A 27,568-nucleotide genomic window follows, 5' to 3' on the forward strand; every position below is an offset into this window, starting at 1 on the left:
TGTGTTTTTTCAGAATATAAGACCCATGCAGACGTTGTGAATATTTTGAAACTCTTGTCGTATCTGTCATGTTCTTTACATTGATACCAGGAGAGCTCATGTTAATTAGCACAAATTAAATTGGTTTGTCCTTTTGCATTGTCAACTTTCATGATTTTATGGTGAGTCTAGTGATCTTTAAGATAAGAATCTGGGCAAAGCTTTTAAAAGGACGTGCCCCTTACTTACACTGGGGACATAGCTTTGGGAGGGAGCTGTACAACTATCTTCCTCCATCCCATACAGTGCTTTTATGTGTCATAAAGGGGCCTCAGCAGGGATGATGTCATCCTTAGTGTTTTTTCTTAAAGCCCCATCTCTAGGAGTCACGTGATGGAGAGAATCATTGTTTGTATTTTATAAAGTATACTTCTAGCCCTCATGGTTGCAGAGAAAAGCTAGAAGAAAATAAATAGTACCACTATGTAGTATGTTAAAAAATAAACCTCATGATTTAGGGGAGGGGCTGTCTCATGATTTTTGAGCGCTTGGGTAAGGCAGCACTCACGTTAAACATCTGCTGAACTGCTTTGTGGGATTGGGGCCCTGAAGTGGACATTTGGTCATTTCACTTTAAGTCAATTTCTGTCTATTGCACTATGCTGTTTGTTGTGAATTCAGTTGATAAGACTGTGGCAGGGCAGCCTGCCTCTTAAGACCAAGAGGCCTGGGGCCATTCAGCCCTGGTCACTTTAGCTCTGCCATGCTAAACTTGTGTAGAGTGTGGGACTTAAGAGGAGGAAGAGAAAGTGGAAGCAGAGAGGGTGTTCTCTGGGGAAGGCCGACAGAACCTGCTGAGGAGGGCAGGCTGGAGTGAGTGGTTAGCTGAGAAGGAGAGCTGTGGAGGGGGGCAGGGAGTCTCTTATGGCTGGGAACTCTCCCCTCTCAGGGCCAGAGAGGAAAAGCCCAGCATCCCTGGCGCTGGATGGGGGAGTGTTGGGACGGTGCTGAATTATTATAAATTACTATGATATGAATGAATGTGGCGAACAGGAGTTTGGTATGGTGTGATACGTCTGCATTTGCTAAAGGATTCTGGGAGCAGGATTCTCTTAGCATTAGATGGTGTGGAAATGTACTGGAAGTGCTGAAATGGCTTGATTTGTGTATGTGTTTCAACATGAAACTTTGAAACACGTCAGCCGATGATCAGTTCACAAAGTAAAGAATATGTAAAAACACACCATCGATGGGCTCAGTACAAAATAACCCCTTTTGGAGGACACCGCACTCAGCGCTCATGCAAATGATTAATAGGGTAAATGTTGATTGAGCTTTGGTCTGTGTCTGTTTTTCAGCCCCCCTTCTGAAATATTTATTAGAAAAACCCGTAATAAAATACCCTCAGGGCATATTTCTGGGACATATAACTCCTTTGAGAGCAAAAGGTATAAATGCTAAGCAAAATAAATTAGGTAGTTCCCCAATTAACATCTGAAGAGGTCCTTGACACAGTGAAACAGCAGGCCTTGGGGTGACCTAGGCCCTGATCAAGGGGATGTTTGACACACCAAGTACCTGAGCGGGAAAAGAAGTCCCCATCTAGAATTGGAAGCTATACCTGCTTTGTTTGCCAATCAGGATACTGTGTAAGGCCAACAGTTACTGAGGCTTTATGCTTGGGGAATTGAGGCTTATTAGGGAGATGCATATTATGTAACCTTTACTGCTTGTGGGATTTTTTCTCAAATAAATTATTTTGCATTAAGCATATTGTAACAGATTTTTTCACTGGTACCAGTAATTATCCACCCAGCTGTGGGCCATTAGAAACCCGTTTCAGCAGGAAGGAGAGCAGACAGGCTTCTCTGACTTAAATCTAGAAGTTGGGCTCAAGCTAGGAGCTGGCTGATGGCTATGGCTTGCCAGAGACCCTTGAGAGGAGGGTAGACCTAACCTGGGTGGCCAGGTTGATTGGAGCCATGGGTTAGACCATGAGACTGGCTGTTGCTGGTGGGATGCATCTGTAACAAGGGGTGAAAACTGAGCCCGAGGGGACCAAAGACTCTGGGCTTGGACTAAGGGACTCTGTTACCCTGGAAGGGGCTGAATGCTTTAAAGTGAGTTGGCCAGAGGGGCGTGTCAGTTTTACAGTGAGTTGGCTGAAGAGCGCTATGGGAAAGCTGGTTGGAAGTGCTGCAACAATGGGTCTCCGCACAAGGGGGTGCTCAGGGACCACACCATCCTGCATGTAATAGGCAAAAGACCCCCTTCCCCCCGCACCCCCAAACACCTCTCCCTCAAAACCCAAATCTAACAACCACTCTGTAAAAATTAATCCTCAATATTGTGCTAATAGCATGGGGTGGAAGAAAATTCTTTGTAGTTCTGCTCACCTAATCTTACAGTGACACGCCCAGGTATTGATAAACCATGACAAATTGCTCAATGGGGACTTGGTGAAACTTCATCAGTACGGCCGTGAGATACATTTCAATATGATCGCTATACCTGTTTGTCAAATTGCATTTGCCAGTGGTTTCCCTCAGAAATCCTAGAGGCTTAAGTAGTTAAGATCTTGCACATGCCACATATAGGTTGTTGGGGGAGGTGGGAAGGGGAAGGTAGTGCAGGAAAGGGAAGTTGAAGTTGAAGGAAAGGAAGTTGAATTTGGAGGGGATGGGGGACAATGTAACCTAATGACCAGGGCACCGGGACTGTGTTGACCTCACCTCTCTTCCTGGCTCTCTGCCCTTGGACAAGTCCCTTCCCCTCCCTCATCTATTTAAATTGTGAGCTCTTGTGGGCAAGGAACATCTGTCACAATGTGTGTGGAACAACAGGGTCCTGACTTCAGCTGCGGTCTCCGGATGCTACTATAATGCAAATAGTAATGACAAGAATGCTCGACATTAAGGCCAACGTTTTCAAACTTGGGTGCCTGAATCCATATGTAGGCACCTAAATAACTGGCCTGACTTTCAAAGTGAGGAGCACCAACAGTTGCTGTTGATTCCTGTACCTGGTGATCTTGTGTCATGGCTGTAATTCTCCTTGAAGATGGCCTGGGTGGCTGAAATAGGAGGTGGAAGCTCCAGTCCCTGATTTATGGGAAAAACTGAATTTTCAGTTCACTTCTGTAGTTATTTTTCCTTGATTCCTTTCAACTTGGTAAGGATTAAGAAATACACAGACCACTAGAATGCGTAGCTAAAAGTTGTACTGAACTTGGACATCTGGCCTGCAGTGGAAGGACACGAGGTGCGTAACATTTGAACACTCACATAAACTGCTCATCTCTTGCCTGTTCTGAGATAAGTGTGGAGTGAAGCATTTGGTAACATTTGTTGATGATGTGCTGGATCTACAACCTCGACTTGAAAATGATCCCTTGGACCTTAGGGGGCAGGGCAGTCCTCACTTACAAACAGCCCCCCAACCTGAAGCAAATACTCACAAGCAACTACACACCACAGAAACACTAACCCAGGAACCAATCCATGGAACAAACCTTGTTGCCTACTCTGTTCCCATATCTACTCTAGTGACACCATAAGAGGACCCAACGACATGAGCCACACAATCTGGGACTCATTCACCTGCACATCTACTAATCTGATTGATGCCATCATGTGCCAGCAATGCCCGTCTGCCAAGTACATTGGCCAAACCGGACAGTCCTTACGTAAAAGAATAAATGGACACAAATCGGACATCAGGAATGGTAACATACAAAAGACAGTAGGAGAACACTTCAATCTTCCTGGACATTCTATAACAGATTTGAGAGTAGCTACACTTGAAGAAAAAACCTTCAGAAACAGACTTCAAAGAGAAACAGCAGAACTAAAAATCATTTGCAAATTTAACACCATTCATTTGAGCTTGAATAGGGACTGGGAGTGGCTGGCTCATTACAAAAGCAGCTTTGCCTCTCCTGGAATTGACACCTCCTCATCTATTATTGGGAGTGGACTACATCCACCCTGATTGAATTGGCCCGGTCAACACTGGTTCCCCACTTGTGAGGTAACTCCCTTCTCTTCATGTGTCAGTATATAATGCCTGCATCTGTAATTTTCACTCCATGCATCTGAAGAAGTGGGTTTTTTACCCACGGAAGCTTATGCCCAAATAAATCTGTTAGTCTTTAAGGTGCCACCAGACTCCTTGTTGTTTTTGTGTATACAGACTAACACGGCTACCCATCTGATATATATATTTGTAAGGGAGAGCTAGAAGGTGGGAATGGGCGACAGGGGATGGATTACTTGATGATTACCTGTTCTGTTCATTCCCTCTGGGGCACCTGGCACTGGCCACTGTCGGAAGACAGGATAGTGGGCTAGATGGACCTTTGGTTTGACCCATTATGGCTGTTCTTATAGCTATGATTCCTCAGTGCCTTCACTGCATTGGTTTCCTGGTGGCATTGCTTTAATCTAGACACCGAGGTTATAGTTGATTAGATTTATAAGAGAGATCAGACTGGGTCCTTAGATGGTGTATATCTGTGTGTTCTGAAGTCACTAGTGCCTTGAGTTACATCAGCTGAGGTTCTGGCTGGTAATGTCTAGAATTTGGAGCAGTGCATGCTTCAAATAATCACTCAATATTATGCACCAAATTTTACATGTAGGAAATTGCCCAACTCCAAGTGACTTCAGGTCCTTCCCATGCTCTGCCTGTGGCACATAATAGTTTAATTTCTTGAGGGCTGAAATACTTTGGTCCAGTTCTGGTTGCTGGGTTTGCGTGGAGGTGACTGGGTGGGGATTAATGGCCTGGGCTATACAGGAGGTCAGACAAGGTAATCTGGTGGTCCTGCCTGGCCTTAAACTCCAAGGGTAAACCAACCCCTCCCTCCCAACTTGTGACAGCAAGTCTGAGTTCAGGGATTGAAATAGCAGTGTAGATATTTGGGGTCTGAGGTTCAGAACTCAGGCTCTAGCCCAAGCCCAAACATCTACCCTGCTAGTCTTAGCCCACAGCCCTAGCACCACGAGCCAGAGTCGTTTGACCCGGGCTCTGAGACTTGCTGCTGTGGAGTTTTTTGGGCTGGGTAGATGTACCATTTGACTCGAAGATGAAGTGACAGAATGCAGAATAGACCCCCAGATGTGGGGGCCCAATCCTGCTTTCATTGAAATCCATTGCAAAACTCCCAGTACCAGACAGGTTCCAGGATTCATTAATTTCCAAATGAACAAATCTAAACCACACTTCACTTCCACTTCAAACGCATTAAGTATGTAAACAGCACCGAGTTAAGAGAGAACTTCACTATGCATAATGTTAAAATAAGTGATCTGACAAACTATGTTTTTACATGGATGGAGCCATAGTTCTAGCAATATGTCTGTACTGTAGTAGCACCTTGAGCCTGGCCCTGTACAGCGTAGTACCCAAACAGCTTTCAGTTGAATAGACAAGACTGACAAAGGGTGGGTCATGAAACAGAGGCATGACATCACAGAGCCGGTCAGTGGTAGAACCAGGAAAAGAACCCATGTCTGTCACCAAGGTCAATGCTCTAGGCACCCTAGTGCCTTGCCAGTCTGTCTTTAACAGTTGTTGCACTGTCGTAGCTTTGGTGTTCCCAGGATATTGGAGAAACTGCGGGAGGAGGGAATATTTTATATTGGACCAACTTCTGTTGGTGAAAGACAAGCTTCTGTGCTCTCACAGAGCTGAAGAAGAAACTCCTGTGTACGTCTGAAATCTTATCTGTGTCATCTGCAGAAGCTGGCCCAATAAAATATATTACCTTATCCACCCTGTCTCTACTAGCACCAGTACCTAATCCCCAGGGAAGGGGAAACAACCTCATGTATTTAGCAAATGGTGCAATGTTCGCCTCACCCTCAGAGTTGATCAGCTTATGCTGTGAGGCATGAGGGTTAATTACCCATGTCATTATCTTAACTAGCAGAAGTACCAACTTAATGGTGGTGATCAAGGAGTTCAGCCCTATGTAATGCACTGTCAGACACATGTATCACTAATATTTAATATGGGAGATGCTCTTGCTGAATCTAAACAGATGCAGATATTGTAGCAGTGATCGTGTAATCCTGAAATTACTATTATAATTACCCTCCAGCACAACCCCCCCCAAAACAAATAAAATTAGTGAAACATTTGTTTTGCTATTTAAAACACACAACCTGTGAATAACAGTAATTGATGTCCTTTCACTGACCTGGGACAGCTTTCAGAAGACTGGCTGGCTGAAATTTAAATATCCTCTGTAGCGTTGCATGCTATGTAAGGGTCTGATCCTTAAGATTTTACTCAGGAGAACCTGCCTTTGATTTCAGTGAGAGTTCTGGCTAATGGGACTACAAGAAAAGGCCGTTAATGAAGACAGCAATTCTTAGTTGGGGTGCTTTCAAGGGTATCTTGGTCTCCTCCGTTTAGGTTCTTACACTGTGCTCCCAAGCTGTGAACCTGAACTCACGTTGGTTCTGTTTGTCCCTCTAACGACAGCTTCCAGTCTCTCCTTAGCTGTGGTACCTAGAGACTATAAGAAGGAAGTCCACTGGAGTCAGTGAGGCTTTCCCTTGATGCCAGTGGGCTTTGGATCAGTGAATTGCATCACCCTTGCTGCTATGTTCTTACCAACACACCAACTGCACATGCTGAGTGGCTCACAGCTGCTCTTGTGGCCAGGCTCAGATTTAGAAAGCTCAGGTCCTGTTCTGATGCAGATGCCGCCTCCTCCATGGGCCTATCCAGGAGCAGGGTGACCAGATAGCAACTGTGAAAAATTGGGGTGGGAGTAATAGGTCCTATATAAGAAAAAGACCCCAAAAGCAGGACTGTCCCTATAAAATCAGGACATTTGGTCACCCTAATCCAGGAGTGTGACGAGCAGTTTAGAAATAGCTTGTTCTGTTAGTTGGTGGGATAGTGCAACCCTGTGAAGAGGATTATACTGCAGTAATAATCACCTCCCTTTGTAAAGAACTTTGAGATCTACTGATAAAAAAGCATTATGTACAAGCTAGACGGCACTGTTAAACATCTATTTGAGGGGTCTCATGCATTATGGCCTTGAAGCACCTAGCACTCAGTTATGCTGCAAGGGGTCAACCTGAAATAATTACTGTCAATTAAGCCTAGCTGCCTTCACAGCTTTGGAGAATCCACTGGGATCAATTGCCAGCAAGCTGGTGACTTTCCAAAGATGCTTGAAAGCAATTAGCAATGGCAGTGTCCATCCGCTCCTTGTGCTAAGCCGTGGGGCTGGATAGTATGTGTTCAGTCCAACTGCCTCGCAACAGGCTTTCCCGCAGGAGGGGAGCAGAACCCCAATGGTTCCCCCTGGAAATCTCATTGCTAGGGACTGGGGGTGCTGTCTAGTGCAACATGTGAGCTTGCAATGTGTGAGCTTGCAGTGATGTTCATGTCATCTGGGACTAGGAAAGGTGACTAGAAGTGTGCTCCTACGAAATGCAATTAAAACTCTGTGGAATATTCTGCACACAGCATGTTTATGCTTTAGGGTAAATAACCCACAAGACAAGTAATGAGACAAAGGGCCTACTGGGTCAGGGAAGGAAAAACACAGAGCTAAATGCTGCAATTCTCACTCTCCTACTTCAGAGCCCTCCTTAAAACTCTCCTCTGCTGCAATGCTTATAAAACCCCAGTACTGGCCAGGGAGCTGGTATGCTGTTCCCAGCTGACCGGCATTGTCGTTGATTCCTTGTGCTCCCTTGCTGTATCCACCTGTTGTCTCTTGTCTTATACTTCGCTCCTGCCCCAAAAAGCTTATACAACCAGTCTTTTTTTCCCCTTATGTATTTGTACGGGGCCTAGCACAATGGGGTTCTGATCCAGTGTTACACAGAGTTTTGCTGAACCCAAAGCTCTTGGTAACTTTACTCTTTGCAAGGCGGTGGCAGGAAATACATCTATGGGGACGCAGCCTGCCCAGCCAAAAGTTGATGCAACCAGGCAAACAAAAGTGCTTTCACTCAAAGCTTCAACTTTAGCCTCCAGCACTTAAACACATCTGTTTAAGTAAGTAGAGCACCCTGGGGGGAGAGGGATAGCTCAGTGGTTTGAGCATTGGCCTGCTAAATCCAGGGTTGTGAGCTCAATCCTTGAGGGGGCCATTTAGGGATCTGGGGAAACAATTGGGGATTGGTCCTGCTTTGAGCAGGGGATCAGACTAGATGACCTCCTGAGATCCCTTCCAAACCTGATATTCCATGATTCTAATAGTTACTCAGGGTCTTGAAAAGGTCTTGAGTGGATTCCATCCACCTGCAGGGGAACTTGGTGTTCAAATATCCACCATGCTCAGATTTATTTCCCTTTTTATACCCAATTTGTTAATATTATATAGCTTGTTCATCAATTTACCTTCTGCTCAGCCCCTTTAAGAGTGCCCTATGTGAATTAGAACTGCAATAGTTAATTGTTGCCAGACTTTCCATCTTGAAAAACTGCATGCTTTGGTAAAAAGCTCAAGTCAGGAGGGCACAGGGTCATGTTTAATCCTCTGACATCATTGCTCCTCTTTCCCCCTGGTCTGCTTAGGCTGTTTCTGAAGCCTTAGCATAACTTTCTAGCTGCTTTCAGCAATAAGTATAACAATTGGTATTCCAGCTGCAGCCAGCGGTCTAGGCAAGTTCCTGGGTTCTGGGCTACTGAAAATCTCCCCCTCCTACAGCAGGAGTGGCAGTACAAAGCAATAGTAATAACTTAATAATACTGCCCTATTTGACTGATACAAATGTGTATAGTCCTCACGTCTCTGTGTGCCTCCCAGTGTTTGATCACAGCACTCACTCCCGTTCTGAGGTCTGACCTGCACTGCGGCTGTAACATGTGATATGCATTCCCCCAGTGGTTAGGCCACTAACTAGGGATCTGGGTTCAATTCCCTGTTCCACCATAGACTTGCTGTGTGACCTTGGGCAAGTCACTTAGCCTCTCTGTGCTTCAGGTCCCCCCCATGTCCAGTGGGGATAATAGCACTGCCCTGCCTCAGGGGAGCCTTGTGATGGTAAATACACTAGAGATTGTGAGGTGCTCAGAGAAGTACCTCAGATAAAGGACTGAGCGCTGCGTTCGATTGATGAACTCCATGAATAGGGTAGCATCCAACCGGTGATACTGCCGTTTGCTTATTGCCTATTCTTGCTGCAGTAATATTCTTTCCTAGCTAACGACGCCACTGTTTTTGCACAGAATCAGCAGCTCTATGCCTGGCAGCTTATTGTATGCCTTAGGATAATAGACCCAAAGTACAAATGAACTCAGTATTGTGCACGCCGAAGGGCTTTGTTCTCGAGACAAGTAAATCTGAGTCTCTTGAATTAAAAATTTAAAGACGTAGTCGTTGTACCTACCCAGCAATGCCACCTGCCTTGTCCACTGTAGGACGGGAAAGGTATACACGTTTTTATCGTTCCGCCTGTCTTGCAGAGGAATTGCCCGTGCCTGGAAACCCATGTAAGTGCTTGAGAGAGTTGGGAGTTTAAAGAGAAGGCCTCAACAAAGACTTGCTTTCAGCAGTCATGCTCTCTCCCACCACTTCTTCTGCGGCGGGGAGCACACAGGATCAATAGCTAGCTCCTCCAACCGCTAGTTCCTCCCTTCCTCCAGCCCTGGCCTCTGAATGCTGAGAACTGTGGGAAATGTTTGGCAGGCAAAGCAAAACTTTAACCTACACATATGCAGAACTTATTTTCTTCTGGTTTTCAGAAAAGGGATTTTTTTTTTAAGGGAGAAAATCACTGTGTAGGAAACTATTTGGTTGTGCATCACAGGGGATGGGCCCAGACTGGAAGGAACTTCCACAGGACCTAAGGACCATACAGACCTCCCCACCTTCCACTCCAAATGCAAAGCACATGTCTGACTGGCCTTCTTTAAGGCAACCGCAGCACCGGGATACAATTAACTAAAAACCCTGCACTACATACACTTCTCCTTCTGGAGAGAGGGTGAGAGAACATGAACCTCATACAACAGAGTTTGCCTCCCAGTCCTGCACTAAGGGAAGGTGGCTTTCTGATTCTATGGTTACTGGATAGAATAGAGTAGAGCAGAACCAGGGCATTGTGTAAACTGGTACGGCAGCACCAAATTCCAGTGCACCACCTCCTAGATCTGTGGCAATGTTTTAATTTATTCCATGGCTCACACAGCTGTGGCTCAGAATTAAAAAAATATAACCCTTGCTGGGGTGAATTTCACCCGAGATTTTGTCCCATAGGGATTGCTCTCAACTGTGTTCTCCAAGACACCTGGCACTCCAGGTCTTGGCTCCCCAGTGCTGGCTAAGCAGCCCAGCACAGGAGCTCCATCAGGGAAGCTTGTAGCCTCTTTCAGGGGCTTTGGCTCTTGGCTGTTCTCCAGCTAGCATCGCTGGCCTGAATGTCTAGCTTCCCTGGATGCGAACTGGATTTCATCTCTGGCTCACCAAACCCCGACTGCTCGGCTCCATTGGGCAGTGCTGGGCGCATGCACTCGCATCCAGTCAATTCCTTCATGTAGGGAATTCGGGGAAGCAGTAGGAATATGCACGCAGGTCCTGATAAGGCGGAGAAACAACACAAAATGGCTATAGCAAAACAGCAGATATTGTGGCAAAAATGCTGAATTTTGTGGTATCTTGAAAAAGGCTAAATTACATGGCTGTGGAATGGCCCAGAGCATGACCCTTATTAGGATAAATGGGGCAGCGGAGATTCTGGGTAAACTCCATGGCAAATGCAGGAGCCTATTTGTAAGTATTGAATACTGCAGAGGTCCAGGAGAAGGAGAATTGATGCCTGCCTTCTATCTATTGACAGGAGGAGATCATCCATCAGTGCTGTCAAAGCAGTTTCAGTTCCATGTCCTCAATCCAGATTGTGCCAGCTGGGCTTGGAGAAGCTAGCCCAAGGCAGACTGTCACTTGCTCAGAATGGAAGGCATGACAGTGGGTGGTAGTTGGCTAGAACCAGTGTATCCAGCATGGGTTTCTTCAGTGCTGGTGATTATTGCGTGTTGGAAGGAGGAAGGGAATATTCCCTCTGAATGAGGCTTGGCTATTTCAGTCAGGAGTGGCATCAGTTGTTCATGACTTTGACAAGCCAGGAAGGGGAGGGGTCAGGTTCACAAGTTTTGGCTCAAAAGGCCTTCTGGGGGAGACCAGAACGTCTCGATGAGTGAATGTACTGATCTCTGGGAATGCAAGCGAGCAGCTGTTTGGGGGAGGTAGGTCCGTGTGCTCTGAGGAGGCTTCCCGAACATGTGTGATCAGTTCTGCTGAAGAAGACGACAGTTCTTCCCAGCTCTTGGCGCTTGGCTGTGATGCAGACTGTAGGCATTCAAGACTGATGAAGTGGTTCATTACCCAGGATAGCTCTTTGGGGCAGGATTTGGTGACCTTGCTGATGGGAAGGATATTTTGGCCTGAATTCTGCCTCAGCAGAGGCTTTGAGGAATTTGGTATGTTTTGTCCTGTCCGAATCAGCTGTGATTTTTCCACCATTGGCTCTTGAGTCTCTAACTGTCTTCATGCAGTGCAGGGGGTCAAAAAACCAAGGAGATACGTGTGGGTGATGAGGAGAAAGGGGCATTCAGGGCCAGTGTATGGTCAAGGCTAGCATACAACAATAATGATTCATTACATCCTTGACTTCTTATCCTGTGAATGGAGCAGTGCTGTTCTTTAGCAGGCTCTGGAATCTGATGCAATCCATGAATCTTCATGGTCCAATCAGCGTTGTGGGGGTGTCTTGTTGCTTGGGAGATTTGAAAGTCTCTGACCATTGCCTTAATGAGGTGATGGTCTGTCCCAGACAGTGTCTGGGTTGTGATGTCCTCAATCTTAACAGTCCATCTGAGGATCCCGTCCAGGGTGTGATGGGCTGTGCAGGTTGATGATGAGGGGAGGAGAGGAGCTTTTGGGTTTTTGTGCCTGATGCATATTGACAAAGCTGATTTGAAGTCTCCCAGGATGACAAGTCTGGGAAATTTCACCAACAAGGTACCAATGGGCTCCTTTCCCATCTTGGTCTGTGATATATTAAGTCTCTCCTGGGGGGAGGGGAGGAGATGAGGTGGGCTAGCACAGGGCTCTTGGTGTCATGCAGCCAGGTCTTGGTAATATAGGCTATATGTCGGGGGGGGGGGGGGCTCATCAATGATGAAGTCATTTAATGTTTGGTTGACTACAGATCTTGCATTGATCAAAATCATCTAGGAACCACAAGAACATCCCTTCTCAAGGCCCCTGTTTCTTCTCATCATAAATCCATCCACTCCTGTCTCTTCCCCTCACAAGAACACTACATTGCCTGTTTCTTCTCCCTGTTAATCTACTCCTTTCCTGACCATCTTCTCAAACAGTCATTTTTAACCCATCTAACTACGCCAGTTCTGAAGGGCACAGGAGCCAGGCACAAAAGGTGCAATAAACGAACACAACTTGAAAAATATATACTCAAATAAGTCTGGAGTGACCCTGTCTGCTGGATTTTTTTCTACAACAATACTCAAACAGATTTGGGTTTTCGTGTTTAGATCCCACCAGGTTTCTTTTTTTCTCTGAAGGCTTCTTGATCTTCCCCAGAAAGCAATAGGACTAAACCTCACACCAAACATGGAATCCTCTCCAGGATTTTACAAACCATACATCACTTCATCAGCAGCCTCTGTGGCCATGAGGAAAGAAACATGCAAATTTCCCACTGAAATAACTTGTATCAGTAACTGCTGTTGGGGGGAGGAAGTAGGGGAAGGGGCTTGTGTAGAATTGTTCCCTATAGGATAATATTCTTGGTTTTTAAAAATGCTTTGATCCATCTAAGTTTAAAGGTCTATAGGGACAAAACTTCCACCATGTCTGCTGAGAGAGTTTTCCAGTTGATCTCACTGCCAGGAAGTTTTTTCTTAAATGATCAGTCTGGCTGCAGTTCTTCTACTCACATAGTTTGAATCTTCCTTAATAAAAGCAGATGCTTTGTAACTTGCCTCTAGGGTCTTTAATGGAAATATTATAAATGTAACTGAGACCATGCTCCCTTCCATGTTCTACAGTAGTGCAAACATCTGCTGTACCATATAGTGTAACCGTTCAGTACTAATGTCACCTGCAGCACTGTGTTTGCCATATCATTCATTTGATAAAGCTTTTTTCTAAATGTAAGATGTCCTTGACAGACCATAGTTGTCATGTGGTCAGCAGTCCAGTCCCATAACTGCTAGATCCAGACCAGGATAGGTAGAAAGAACTTGTGTGGTAGCATACCTGGCAGCTAAAAGTCTTTAGGGGGTCACTCCCAATAATGGCAGACTGTAAGGGGAACAAATAAAGCTCATTCCAAAATTCTGAACTGCAGAATCTTATCCAACTCTTCCCACTGCAAAGTCAAACCCAAGAGGAAAAATGTACATTGGACATGTTGGCCAAAGCAGTGGGGCAAACTGACTCTCCCAAAGGTTTATGGGATTGTTAATATCTGTGCAGAACAAAGAGGCAGTTTGTTTTTAAGTTCTTTTCCAGAAGAGCTCCCCTTTTAGAATGATGAAGGTGTGATTGGCTTTGCTGGAATTCACATTCATTGGAACAGAGCCTCGTTTCTTTAAACATAGGTGCATCTGGTATTTATGTACTATTTGGACCAGCCATTAGAAGGCACAAAGATGCATTGTCTCCTAGCATGGGTTCCATCTGGGGGGAAAGCCCACACTGGGGGAAAGCATCTGGAGTGTGCCAGAATACAAGCCTCACTTTGGTGCTCTCTCTTAACCATCAGTGCTTGGGCCATTGGTATGATTTGAACCTGGGACCCTCAGTACTGGATGGGGGGGGGGGGCAGACCTTACCCCACCCAGGAACTGAAGCTTTGAACATTCACATCTGGATGTCGTTGGCAAACCATGTAGCATGCACATTTTGCTCTTTCAAAAAATAGCTTGTGATAGCTGTGAAATTCAGTCCGATGATAAACCATCAAAGTCTTGTCTGCCCCTCCCACATGGGAGTCAGTTCACCTGTGGCCTGTACCCATATCCGGTTCTGTATTGACACCGAGTCACAAATTGTCTTGACAAACCTTTTGGAATTCCACTCTCATCTTGGGTGACTTAAAAAGACAGTCATGCCAAGGGGTGGGGGGAGAAAGAGGTCAGTTCAGAATTTTACTCCCCGCTATTGACCATTTAAACTGACATGCCATATTTGAAGCTCATTTAATGAAAGAACTGCTTCAATTATCTCAGCCACGAAATGAAAATTTACCAATATTCCATTTGCTCAATGCACCAAAAATCTGTTCATTGGATTAAAACTGTGGGCTCCTGTATGATGACTTAGTGACCTCTTTCTCGTTCTTCTGGCAAGGATATAAAACATAGATTTGTTATCCAATATACTTCGCAATAGGTAACTTGGGAGCAATCAAGGATCAGAAATGACTGGGGTTATAAATGACTACACTTAAGAACGTGTTGAAATCTAGGATTGCAATCACGCAGAAATTTTTTTTTCCCCATGCCCAGCTTTTTGCCTACAAACACTTGAGTCTCCCTGAGGTCTGTGTGAGAAGATCATGAAATGCTGTTCCTTTCAGACAGTGGGGTGTTGGAATCCTGCAGCCGGCAGGGAGCATGTTAATCAGAGCTAAAACTGGTTGGATTTAGGAGACAGGAGCTATACTTTCATCCAGACCCACAATGTGGACACACAATCATACTTCCTATTAGAAGAATTATACAGGAAATTGACTGACTTCCTGCAGCTTTTGTGAGCTAAAGAATTCATGCACTGAAGGTGTTAAAATGTCTTGTTTTTTCCATGTTCACGTCCTTGCAGCCAGAATAGCCACAGCACCCTAGCTATAGACAGATTGAGGCATGCCTTTGTCTGGGAGCTGTGCATTTGCTGTTATTATTACTATTAGCCATTATGACCTAATTACCCTGCGGTAATGCCAAAGCAGATCCTTGTGCTGGATTTGTTGGGATGATGATGATTACACTTCTCAAGGATACATGAGACTATATAATGTCTCTTCTGCATATCAATGATGTTAGACAATGGGTTTCTGTATCTATTTCCCCCACTGTTGAGATTTATTTTAATTAAAATAGATCAACCCAGGGCTGTAGCAACCTAAAATCATTCCCAGCTAGAGGCTGTTTGGTAGCTTAAAGGAAGTCCAGCGAGTTGGTCCTCTCAGTCCAGTGCCAGCTGAACAACTGTCGGAAACACAAACTCTACCCCCGCAGCCGGCACACACTGGCAGTCTCGTTACAGGTTGAGCAGTGCCTCATTGGGAAATATATCATGCTCTCGGTGCCCCAGAACTGCCTCTTGCAGAGCCAGGTTGAGGCACAGAGGGTGAGATTGTGGCTTTTGATGCGGCCCCGAGCAAAGGGTGGTGTGTAAGCTGTAGAGTGCCTCAAACACTGCCCCTTTCCCGCTCCCCAGAGGCACAATTCCCTCCCTTGCTCAAGGGGACAGGAATCTACCACTCGCCTAGACCAGCAGCAAATTGCTCTGCTCCCTGCACACTGTCAGCTGCACTGATGAGGTGTAGGGACTGACGCCAATGTTCTATTCCCCACCAGCCCCACTCACCTCTGTCCTAGGTTCCCAAACCCAAGGTCTGGCTGGCTTGCATGGAGGTGTATTCCCATTTATCCCCTGGCATGGACACTTCATCCCTGGGTGGGACAGCATGTGGAAGCTTGCAGTGCTGTATCTTTTCTGTGCATATACAGGAGAGAACTTCTGCTTCCAGGTTTGTTCAAAGTTGGATGAGGAGGGCAGCTGGTCTTGTGGTTAGGTCCCCCAAAGCCCCAGCTGTCAACTCAGTCGCCAACTGAGCTGAATCTTCAGTCAAGAGGAAGAATGTCCCAGGGGCTAGGGTGTTAGCCTAGTAGTCAGGAAATCTGGCATCAATTCCCTGCTCTCCTGCAGGTTTCTTGTGCAAGTCATTTAGGGTGATGTGACCAAAGGGATTTAGGTGCCTGCATCAGAAACTGAGAACTTCAAAATCCCAGTCTAACCCTATCGGTGCCTAAAGTTTTGCTGCTGACCATGTGCACAGCTGCCTAAAGCCTGATGCGTAGGCATCTAGCTCACACGTAAGCCCCGGTGGGATCCTCAGACCAAGCGGTCCCCCATCTAACTGTTCTGCAGGATCTGAGCCGGTAGATACTTTCAGAGATGGGTGATGTAGGTTCAATTGCCTGCTCCAAAAAAGGAGAAGGGAGCTGAACCTGGGTCTCTCACACGCCGAGTGAGCTGTCTGATCACCCAGATAAAGGCGAGAAAGGCAGAGGTTGGTGGAGCACTGCCATGCGTGTGTGCATACACTAGCTTGGGTGCCTAACTCCCAAAGAAGATTCACAGCTGTGAATCCCAAATGGAGATAGGTGCCTCCCACCAGCCAAGACTTCAGTGCTTAATTCCCATTAAGGGGCAGGGCTTAGGACCTACCTCTCTCCTCTATGTTTGCTATTGGCTAGCTTAGGCATCTTCCCCACTCAGCTTCCTGGCTTTTATGGATCCACTGGGCAGCAAAGTGCCGAAGCATTCGGCATTGCAATGCTGAAGCTGAGTCACCTGTGTGGATCTACTCCTTCAGCTCTCGGAACAAGTAAAGGATACCTGTTAGGTGGAGCACCACCTCACTCCTAGGTCTCCTGTCACCCAGTGCTATCCTCAGACTTGAGTCTGGTACCCAGGCTCCCTAGACTAGCACGGGGAGTTAGGTAATGGGATTTTTATGGAGATGGTTACTGGTTTTTGGTCTACTACAAACTCAGGCAACGCTTTTGGGGCAAAAATAAACAACCTCACAATATTGTTCATGCTTGTAACAAAAAATTGGCGTGTGTTGAGCCTTGGAAAATGGAAACTACCTCAAAATATCAACATCTTCCTTTATTTTATGTTCACTTTCTTACTGGGTCTCTCACGTTAGCACCACAGGTCTGCTTACTGGAGGAATGTTCACCTGGGACCCTAATAATAAGCACCCATCCTGGATACTTGAGGACTCCTTTTGGGAGTAATAAAGCTGGCATTCTGAGCTTACCCATGCTATCCAACCATTTGTAACCATGGCTTACTTTCCTTTGGTGAAAACAGAAGAGAAGCATCAGGGTAGCTCATCTCCAATGGACAGACTGATATTATCCAGGAACCTGCCACTTTTGCTGCTTGGTTGCTGTTGCCAAAAGGGCTAACAAGTCATTAAAGGCCAGGAGAATGAGCTGCAGTCGAAAGCAACCTCTCCAGGAAGTGCTTTAGTAAAGTACTCTGAGCAGAGGTCTTCCCTATGTGAAAGGGGGTCATTGTGCTTCCTTTCCCCCCTACCCTTGTCCAATGTCTCTAGCTTTATTAATACAATATGAACTTATGGCTCCCGAGGCCCTGTCCCATGCCTTGCCCCAAGGGCCCCCCTTTTCTTGTGTGGCATACAGGGAAAATGCCTAACAGAGTGGATTACAGGGGATGGAGTACTTGATAATTGCCCTGTTCTGTTTAGTTCCTTCTAAAGCATCTGGCATTGGCCACTGGCAGGACAGGGGGCTAGATGGACCATTGAGCTCACCCAGTGTGGTTGTTCTTGTGTCAGAACAGTGTGTCCATCAGAGAAAGTGGAGAGTAGTGATGTGTGAGCCTCAAAAGGTTCAGTATTTAGGGTTTCAGTTCAGACATGTCTGATCCATTGAAACTATGAGCAGCTAAAAAAGTGAGTTGGAAACTAGAAAGAACGGCCTATCTAGTGGTATGTCATGCTTCGAATTCTGGGCAGCTTAGCAGGGACAGGGAATGCTCTTATTTTCTGGAACTGCCTTGTTTGTTCCGAGTGGGGAGTGAAATGCATGAGCAGTGCCCACACTGGAATTTGAAAATGGCAGGGTAGAATCAGGAAAATCAGTATATGGCAGGATGATCTGCTGAACACAGGAGAACTGGGAGGCATGGTGTCCCACTTCTGGACTCTGAGTTTGAGAGTGATGGTCAGGTACTTTTTTATCTGTTTAAATAGCCACACAGTTCATCTACTCATCAATATCTTGTCAAATTGAGTCCTGTTCAGTAATATATAAATATATTTGACAGTGCACAGTGGAATCAATGGGTTATCTGAATGATACATTCCACAGCTTATTGTAAGCACAGATATATAGCTAAATGAGATATCCACCAACCTATAACCATAATACAGACACTGAACCATTATGGTACCCCTGGCGATCACATTTTCACCCGTTTATGTGCTGTACTGTCTGTGGCTTGTTAGCAGTGACTTTGTGGGCAGCTCAAGATTTAAAACTAACTTTATATCTTGGTAACCTCACAAGGCTTTCTCTGAGACTTTACATTGCACCTGGGAGCTCTCAAAACTGCCTTATAATGTAATTTACCCCTAATTTTAATGTGCTAAATATACATAAGAAGCCCAGAATGTGGGGATGATAAAATGGAAAGGCTTGGCACAGAGGCAGAGTGCAGGAAAAAAGGGGTCATGAATCAGGGTCCCTGGATGTTTTGTACTGCAGTCCAGTACAACTGCTTGTCAATTTCCCCTGTGGTTGAACTTGACAAGCCTGGTGTTCCTTGTAATTTTGATACATAGGTTAAAATTCAGAAGACTCACTTCCATCATGCCAGGATACAAGTCCAAATCAATAGCTGTTCTTTATAAAAAGAAGGTATTCCTGAGAGTTCAGTTGCAGAGAGCAATAGTATTCTAACAAAAAGAATATAAAATACTCCCCTAAAGGACTCTGTTACTGATTCCCACACTCACTCTGATTATCTGTATAATGCTAACGAATCCACATACATTCATCCATGCACTGACTGAATTCCGGTCTGTGACCCACCATGACTGCAGCACTCCAGTGGATATTGCTAAGCTCAGGATGAAGTGAGAGAGCTGGAACAAAGCGTTCTTGGTTTAGGGTCTGACTAGGGGAACAAACTTCCACAGGGGATCAGGCACAGCCAAAGTCTGACTGTCTTTAGGAAACTCTTCAAAGACTTCATCTTTGAAAAGGTCTTTGTACCATTAGACAGGTTTCAGAGTAGCAGCCGTGTTAGTCTGTATTTGCAAAAAGGAAAGGAGTACTTGTGGCACCTTAGAGACTAACCAATTTATTTGAGCATAAGTGAGCTGTAGCTCACGAAAGCTTATGCTCAAATAAATTGGTTAGTCTCTAAGGTGCCACAAGTCCTCCTGTTCTTTGTACCATTAGAATAACTCACAAAATTGGTTTCAGAGTAACAGCCGTGCTAGTCTGTATTCGCAAAAAGAAAAGGAGTACTTGTGGCACCTTAGAGACTAACCAATGTATTTGAGCATGGGCTTTTGTGAGCTACAGCTCACTTATGCTCAAATAAATTGGTTAGTCTCTAAGGTGCCACAAGTACTCCTTTTCTTTTCACAAAATTGGCACACCCTCCTACCCTCAAAACCTAACTCACCCCTAAAAACAAATTCTAAATAAAAAAACAAACCCTGCCCTAAGCAGAGATTGGACCCCAAAAATTGAAGTGCCAGATACTCTATAATGTCCTCTAGGGATTCCATTGATGCTACTTATTGTATCTGGAAGGTGCTCAGATACTGTAGCGATGGTCAACAGTATAAACTGTTAGACAGTTCTGAGCAAGGATTGCTGGGCATCACCACCAATATGGTTTCAGTTATGTAACACGTGCTCACCACCGTGATGCCTCCTGCTGGTTGCTCTGGTAATTAGCTCTGTCCATCAGCAGGACACCCCCCTCTGGTGGTGTCTTGCTCTCCATCACTGCTTCTCTGCCATCTCTGCTGTCTGTGGGGACCCACGTTGCTCCCGGACCACAGCCTCCTCTTCAGAGCACAGCCCTCCAGCTGTGCCCCAACTGTGTTGTCTCCCCCCTTCCAGGGGAACCAGCAGTCCTTCACCTGATCCCTTGCCGCAGTGGCATAATGGAGCCCCTAGTCCAGTCTCTTGCTCGGGGGCAAACTACAATCCTTTGGCTGGCCAAATCCCCCAGCAGCCAGTGGGGCAAACGGGGGAGCAGGCCCAGACCCTCCTGCTACTTTGGGCCCTGACCCCTGGACCCTATAGTTGGCAGCCGCTCATTGCCTCTCCTACCCCTTGCCACTACCTGCTTTCCCTGGGCCCCACAGCCCCTGCACCTTCTTGGCTCCTGTGTCAAGACCACAGTCTGGGAGCCAGCCAGGCTGGAGCTCCACTTGCTCCCCTGACCCTGCCGGCACTGCTGTGCTGTGCTGTGCTGTGCTGTGCTGTGCTGTGCAGGCAGCCAGTCCTTCTCCCTCAAGCTCCAGGGAGAGACAGCTCTTCTCTGCCCTGCAGCCCCTCTTATAGGGCCCAGCCTGGCCCTGACTGGCTGCTTCTAAACCTTCCTCTGGCTGGCTCGGTTATGCAAAGCCACTCCAAGGGCTGCTTTTAACCTTTTGCCAGCCAGTGAGGGGCAGCTGCCCAATCACAGTTAGCACTTATATCCCATAGCATTTAACATTTATGCAGCGTTCTGGAGATGTTAACTGACCACATTTTTACAGTAGAACCTCCGAGTTACGGACACCTCGGGAATGGAGGTTGTTTGTAACTCTGAAATGTTCGTAACTCTGAACCAGCCGTTATGGGCTGCTCCTCAGAGCAGACTGCTCGGAGCGGGGCTCACAGCTCTGCAGCGGCTGCCCGGCAAGTTGGGGTGGGGACAGGCAGTTAGTTCTAGCCCCCTGGCTGCACGGATGAGGAGTGAGGCACCCTGGGGCACCACAGTGTCAGTGGGCGCATGGTGCAGGATGTGGCCCTTTAAAATGGAGCTGCTCCTCCAGAGCGCAGCATGCAGGTAGGTGCTTGGGCTCTGGCTCCAGCAGCTTCAGCTCTGGGCCAGGTTTCCGTAGCAGCTCAAGCAGCGGGGACAAAAGACCTATCTGGCTTCAAGATCAAACTCGATAAGTTTATGGAGGAGATGGTGTGTGGGATAACATGATTCTGGCAATTAATTGATCTTTAACTATTCATGGTGAATAGGCCCAATGGCCTGTGATGGGATGTTCGATGGGGTGGGATCTGAGTTACTACAGAGAATTCTTTCCTGGGTGTCTGGCTGGTGAAACTTGCCCACATGCTCAGGGTTCAGCTGATCACCATATTTGGGGTCAGGAAGGAATTTTCCTCCAGGGCAGAGGAGGTTTTTTTTTGCCTTCCTTTGTAGCATGAGGCACGGGTCACTTGCTGGAGGATTCTCTGCACCTTGAAGTCTTTAAACCATGAGTTGAGGACTTCAATAGCTCAGACATAGGTGAGAGGTTTATCGCAGGAGTGGGTGGGTGAGATTCTGTGGCCTGCATTGTGCAGGAGGTCAGACTAGATGATCATAATGGTCCCTTCTGACCTTAATATCTGTGAGTCTATGAGTTTCTTTCCCAGGCTCTGAGCTTGCAAAATTGTTCCCCTCCCAGCCAGGGGTCAAGGAGAGGGAGAAACCAGCACTCACCATCTCCTACCTGTAAGTGGCTGCCCTCGTGAGCAGGGATGGGGTGGGGACAGGCAGCCCAGATGTGCCTACCTTTAAGATGCAATATAGGCACAGTACAGTATTTGCCGGTTTGTTTGTTTTTTGTCTCTGCTGCTTCCTGATTGGTTACTTCCGGTTTCCCATGGTGACCAGCTGACTGGTCATGCCATAACTCTGGTGTTTGTACCTTTGTGGTTCTACTGTACAAAAGCTTTGTGGGCCTGTTTGGGAGCACCTAGTTCCCAACCCAATGTTTAGTCAACCAGACCACAGTCCCTGTCCTGGGGCCTGATCCAGCTCCCACTGAAGTCAACAGGAGTTGGAGTAAGCCCATATACCTGCTACTTTTACAGTTTACTTACAAGGGTGCTGTAGTTTAATGAGGTGTCGGGGGTGGTGTATTTAATCACAGATCATTGCTTCACAGCATGTAATTTAAACTTTCAGCCAAGAAAATTTGGGGTTTCCTGGTTCTGCTGTTTGGATTTGCCAGAGCAGGTGGGAAAGAGAAACCTCAGTAAAAATAGAAGGCTAGATTCTGTTGTCAGTTACTCTGATATGAATCCACAGAATCATAGAATCATAGAATATCAGGGTTGGAAAGGACCTCAGGAGGTCATCTAGTCCAACCCCCTGCTCAAAGCAGGACCAATCCCCAACTAAATCATCCCAGCCAGGGCTTTGTCAAGCTGGGCCTTAAAAATATCTAAGGAAGGAGATTCCACCACCTCCCTAGGTAACACATTCCAGTGTTTCACCACCCTCGTAGTGAAAAAGTTTTTCCTAATATCCTCCCCCACTGCAACTTGAGACCATTACTCCTTGTTCTGTCGTCAGCTACCACTGAGAACAGTCTAGATCCATCCTCTTTGGAACCCCCTTTCAGGTAGTTGAAAGCAGCTATCAAATCCCCCCTCAATCTTCTCTTCCGCAGACTAAACAATCCAGGTTCCCTCAGCTTCTCCTCATAAGTCATGTGTTCCAGTTCCCTAATCATTTTTGTTGCCCTCCGCTGAACGTTTTCCAATTTTTCCACTTCCTTCTTGTAGTGTGGGGCCCCAAACTGGACACAGTACTCCAGATGAGGCCTCACCAATGTTGAATAGAGGGGAATGATCATGTCCCTCGATCTGCTGGCTATGCCCCTACTTATACATCCCAAAATGCCATTGGCCTTCTTGGCAACAAGGGCACACTGTTGACTCATATCCAGCTTCTCGTCCACTGTAACCCCTAAGTCCTTTTCCACAGAACTGCTGCCGAGCCAGTCGGTCCCTAGTCTGTAGCGGTGCATTGGATTCTTCCTTCCTAAGTGCAGGACTCTGCACTTGTCCTTGATGAACCTCATCAGATTTCTTTTGGCCCAATCCTCCAATTTGTCTAGGGCCCTCTATATCCTATCCCTACCCTCCAGCATATCTACCTCTCCTCCCAGTTTAGTGTCATCTGCAAACTTGCTGAGGGTGCAATCCACACCATCCTCCAGATCATTTATGAAGATATTGAACAAAATCGGCCCCAGGACTGACCCTTGGGGCACTCCACTTGATACCGGCTGCCAACTAGACATGAAGCTATTGATCACTACCCGTTGAGCCCGACAATCTAGCCAACTTTCTATCCACCTTACAGTCCATTCATCCAGCCCATACTTCTTTAACTTGCTGGCAAAAATACTGTGGGAGACTGTGTCAAAAGCTTTGCTAAAGTCAAGGAACAACACGTCCACTGCTTTCCCCTCATCCACAGAGCCAGTTATCTCGTCATAGAAGGCAATTAGATTAGTCAGACATGACTTGCCCTTGGTGAATCCATGCTGACTGTTCCTGATCACTTTCCTCTCCTCTAAGTGCTTCAGAATTGATTCCTTGAGGACCTGCTCCATGATTTTTCCAGGGACTGAGGTGAGGCTGACTGGCCTGTAGTTCTCTGAATTATCCTCCTTCCCTTTTTTAAAGAGGGGCACTACATTAGCCTTTTTTCAGTCGTCCAGGACCTCCCCCGATCACCATGAGTTTTCAAAGATAATGGCCAATGGCTCTGCAATCACATCCGCCAACTCCTTTAGCACTCTCGGATGCAGCACAACCGGCCCCATGGACTTGTGCTCGTCCAGCTTTTCTAAATAGTCCTGAACCACTTCTTTCTCCACAGTTGGCTGGTCACCTCCTCCCCATGCTGTGCTGCCCAGAGCCTTCATTGCATCAGGCTTCCCCACAAGATTTCTCACATGCTGTGGGAGCGATCCCTGGTTCTGGGAGTCACATTTCAACTGAAAATCCTGGCATGCGCTCACCAGAACTTCTGGGGAGATGAGCTAATTGAACCCTATTCTCTCAGACTAATACCAGTACCCTGGCATCTCACCGTTGTTTGTTCCATCCCAATGTTTATTCCATTGGCGGTTACGTGGCGGGTGCTTTGTATCATGTCTGATGACAGTCCATAAGAGAGACCCATTAAAAACACAACGCCAGTGGGAGAGGAAGGGTCCCATTAAAAATATCAAATGGCTATGAGATGGAAACAATATTTTGTGGCAATGAGCACCCTTGTACTGAGATTGCTTCTGCTTAGCATAACTCACCGCTGTGCAATTTATAAACCTGACTGTTGAAGTGGGAATTGGGATAGTTTCTCAGGCAGGCTCATATCCAAGTGACTAAACGGCAGCTACTAGCACTATCTGTCACTTTCCATGAGCACAAAATCCATCACAAAAAGAGCAGGCAATTCCTGATGCTTTTTTAATGAACTGTCTCAGGGAGAGGAAAAAAAAAATGTCTGTTCCTGAGTTACATAGTAAAATGTCTGCTACAGAGAGCTCTGGCTTTCTTTTATGTTCACTTCCTAGTATGTAATATCACTGGGATTCCACTTTGAGGTTCTGTAGCTGATCTCACAGCCTCTTAAACACAAACATTGAATCGAGAAGCATTTTTATTGGAAACACTCCGAAAAAGAGAGCAAGGAGATAAACACGGAGAATTGTTTCAATATTTTGACAATCAAGTGTGAGTTATTACCCACTGACTGACAGCTCACAATGAAGTGCAACCCGAAAAGGGAGAAGGAAAACCAGAATGGAATGGAAAACTAAAAGCAGACACGAATGAGCTAATCCGCCAAGAAATGGAAAGGAAAATATAGCGTTCTGCTCATGTGGTCAGAATTCAGAGCGTTTTTCTATAAAGACTTTTATGAATGCTGCTATTAACGAACGAATGGTGTGTCCAGTGCAACACAACATCAGCTGTGAAATATCCTCCTGGGAACTATAAAAGCATAATGCTAATTTCCCTACATCTGTCTTTACTGCTTTGCATATTATCCCAAAGCATGGTCTTTATCCTTTGCGGTCACCTTTAGTTAGGTCAGGGTTAATTTGTTCACATGGATGGCAGAGACTATTATAAAAGGCTAGACATTGCAGTTCCTAAAAATTACAATCATGGTGCCGCTAGATTAAACGTTAGAGCTGTAACCAGACAGCATTTGGAAAGCAGCTTCTTCTTTCGCTCCCATTCATCTTCTGCCAGAGACTTTCTCTCCTGAGCAGTCTGCCTAATCTAGGATATTCATGGCTCTGCTGTAGGTATTGCAGTCCATGGTACCTAGTTACTATGGGGGAGAACTTCCAAAGAATTCAGGGGAGACTTTATGTCCCCAGCACTCACAATTGAGGCTAGATTTGCAAAAGGGCTGAGCACTTCTGGAAATCTAGCTCTACCTGGGCACTTATGGAGGAGGTGTGAGTAGACTGGAGTGGTGGGCATTATTAGCCCTCCACTCTGTCTCATCCACAAGAAAAATTCAACTGATTTGCTGCATACATGATATTTAGGGGGACGGGGGAACAGCTACGTGACACAGAGCCTTTTGCATCTACAGTAATAGTCCTTTTTTAATTCAGTCCAGGTGAACAGTGACCAAGAGTTGTTGCTGTCAGGTGGTGATGGACATAAATCAGTCCCCATGGTTAATCAAGAAAGAAGTTATTGTGTTCAGTACGTTCCTTTATTTCTAAGTTTCAGTCGTGGAGCACAAATGGGAAACCAGAATCTGCGGTGGAGCTGCCGTCTCTGTAGGAGGGTGAATGTCTTTGCAAGGGCTTTATTTTTGTCTTTGGTAGACATCTTCTACACGCTTGTGTAAACCACCCCCACTGAGTGTGGCGCTCTGTCCCCTGCTAACGGTGGCTGGGCCATGCATGGAGGTTGATAACGGAGCTGGAGCTGGGTCTTTCAGCTCAGGTAGAGGAGGCTCGAGGCTCCTGCTTTAAGAATCGGAGTTCCCACATTTGATTCCTGCAATGGACAATCCCTCCAGTGTGGTGTTGCCCTTACACAGAAATGTGTGCTACTCAGCACAGCATCACCAGTCGCAGCAGAGGCACCAAATACTGGATGGACGAGTTGACTGAACTTACGGATATGATGCCACACAGGTCAGTGGGCAGAGACCTGCTTGAGAGCCGGTGTGGGAAAGATTACAGACATGCCTCTACCTGCATCTGGACACCCAGAAGAAAACTCACTCTCTCCAGGGCTATGGAACCAGCATTAATTTCACTTAGAAAATACTTGATCATAGATGGCAAAGTGTTGAGCAAATGGGTGTAGAGAGGTGATGGGGCAGTTTACTTCCAAATCTAGATTACTTTCTTAAAATGGTTTGCTTTTGGGCACCTTGCCATTAAGGGCATGATCCAGCTCTATTGACACCAATGGATTCATTCCCCTGATGTCAATGGAATTTGGATCAGATCCTGGCAACTTCCCTATACAAATGTATCTTTTCCTCCATCTCACTCCTTGACCCTCCTCTCATATATGCTACAGAAGTATTCTTTTAAAGGAAGTTCCTTTATTTGATGCCAGACCTACTACTGAAAATGACAGTCATTTAACTAAGAAAGCCTGGGAAATGTGAAAGTAGTGATTATGAAATGAATAATTGAAGACACTGCCCCAAATGCTATTAACATAATTTAGCAATGGGGCATTGGTACTGAGATACAGAGGGTGATGTCGCTGGTTGGAATCCAGACCAGATGAGTCATGGCAGCAATTTCTGATGGCTGTTTTGTGGCCTTTGTGTGATGTGTGGGTGATCTCAGTCTGTTGCCTGGTAGACTGGTGAGTCATGCTCAGTGCATGGTGGGCTGCGCATCCGGGTTTGCAGATCAGGACATAAGAAGGTGAGTTTAAATAACTAGTGCATGGAACCTGTTTGTGAGAGGCTTCCAGCGCACACTGCAACTGGTTGGGTTTTTTTAGGTCTTGCAGATCACCTTGGAAACCACAGCACTTACTTCACACTGATTAATATCTAGTTGTCAGCCAGTATCAAGTGGAGTGCCCCAGGGGTCGGTCCTGGGGCCGGTTTTGTTCAATATCTTCATAAATGATCTGGAGGATGGTGTGGATTGCACCCTCAGCAAGTTGCAGATGACACTAAACTGGGAGGAGTGGTAGATACACTGGAGGGTAGGGATAGGATACAGAGGGCCCTAGACAAATTAGAGGATTGGGCCAAAAGAAATCTGATGAGGTTCAACAAGGACAAGTGCAGAGTCCTGCACTTAGGACGGAAGAATCCAATGCACCGCTACAGACTAGAGACCGAATGGCTCGGCAGCAGTTCTGCAGAAAAGGACCTAGGAGTTACAGTGGACGAGAAGTTGGATATGAGTCAACAGTGTACCCTTGTTGCCAAGAAGGCCAATGGCATTTTGGGATGTATAAGTAGGGGCATAGCCAGCAGATTGAGGGACGTGATCGTTCCCCTCTATTCGACATTGGTGAGGCTTCATCTGGAGTATTGTGTCCAGTTTTGGGCCCCACACTACAAGAAGGAAGTGGAAAAATTGGAAAACGTTCAGGAGGGCAACAAAAATGGTTAGGGGACTGCAACACATGACTTATGAGGAGAGGCTGAGGGAACTGGGGATGTTTAGTCTTCAGAAGAGAAGAATGAGGGGGGATTTGGTAGCTGCTTTCAACTACCTGAAAGGGGGTTCCAAAGAGGATGGCTCTAGACTGTTTTCAGTGATAGCAGATGACAGAACAAGGA

Source organism: Lepidochelys kempii, chromosome 4, assembly GCF_965140285.1.
Source record: "Lepidochelys kempii isolate rLepKem1 chromosome 4, rLepKem1.hap1, whole genome shotgun sequence".
NCBI lineage: Eukaryota > Metazoa > Chordata > Testudines > Cheloniidae > Lepidochelys > Lepidochelys kempii.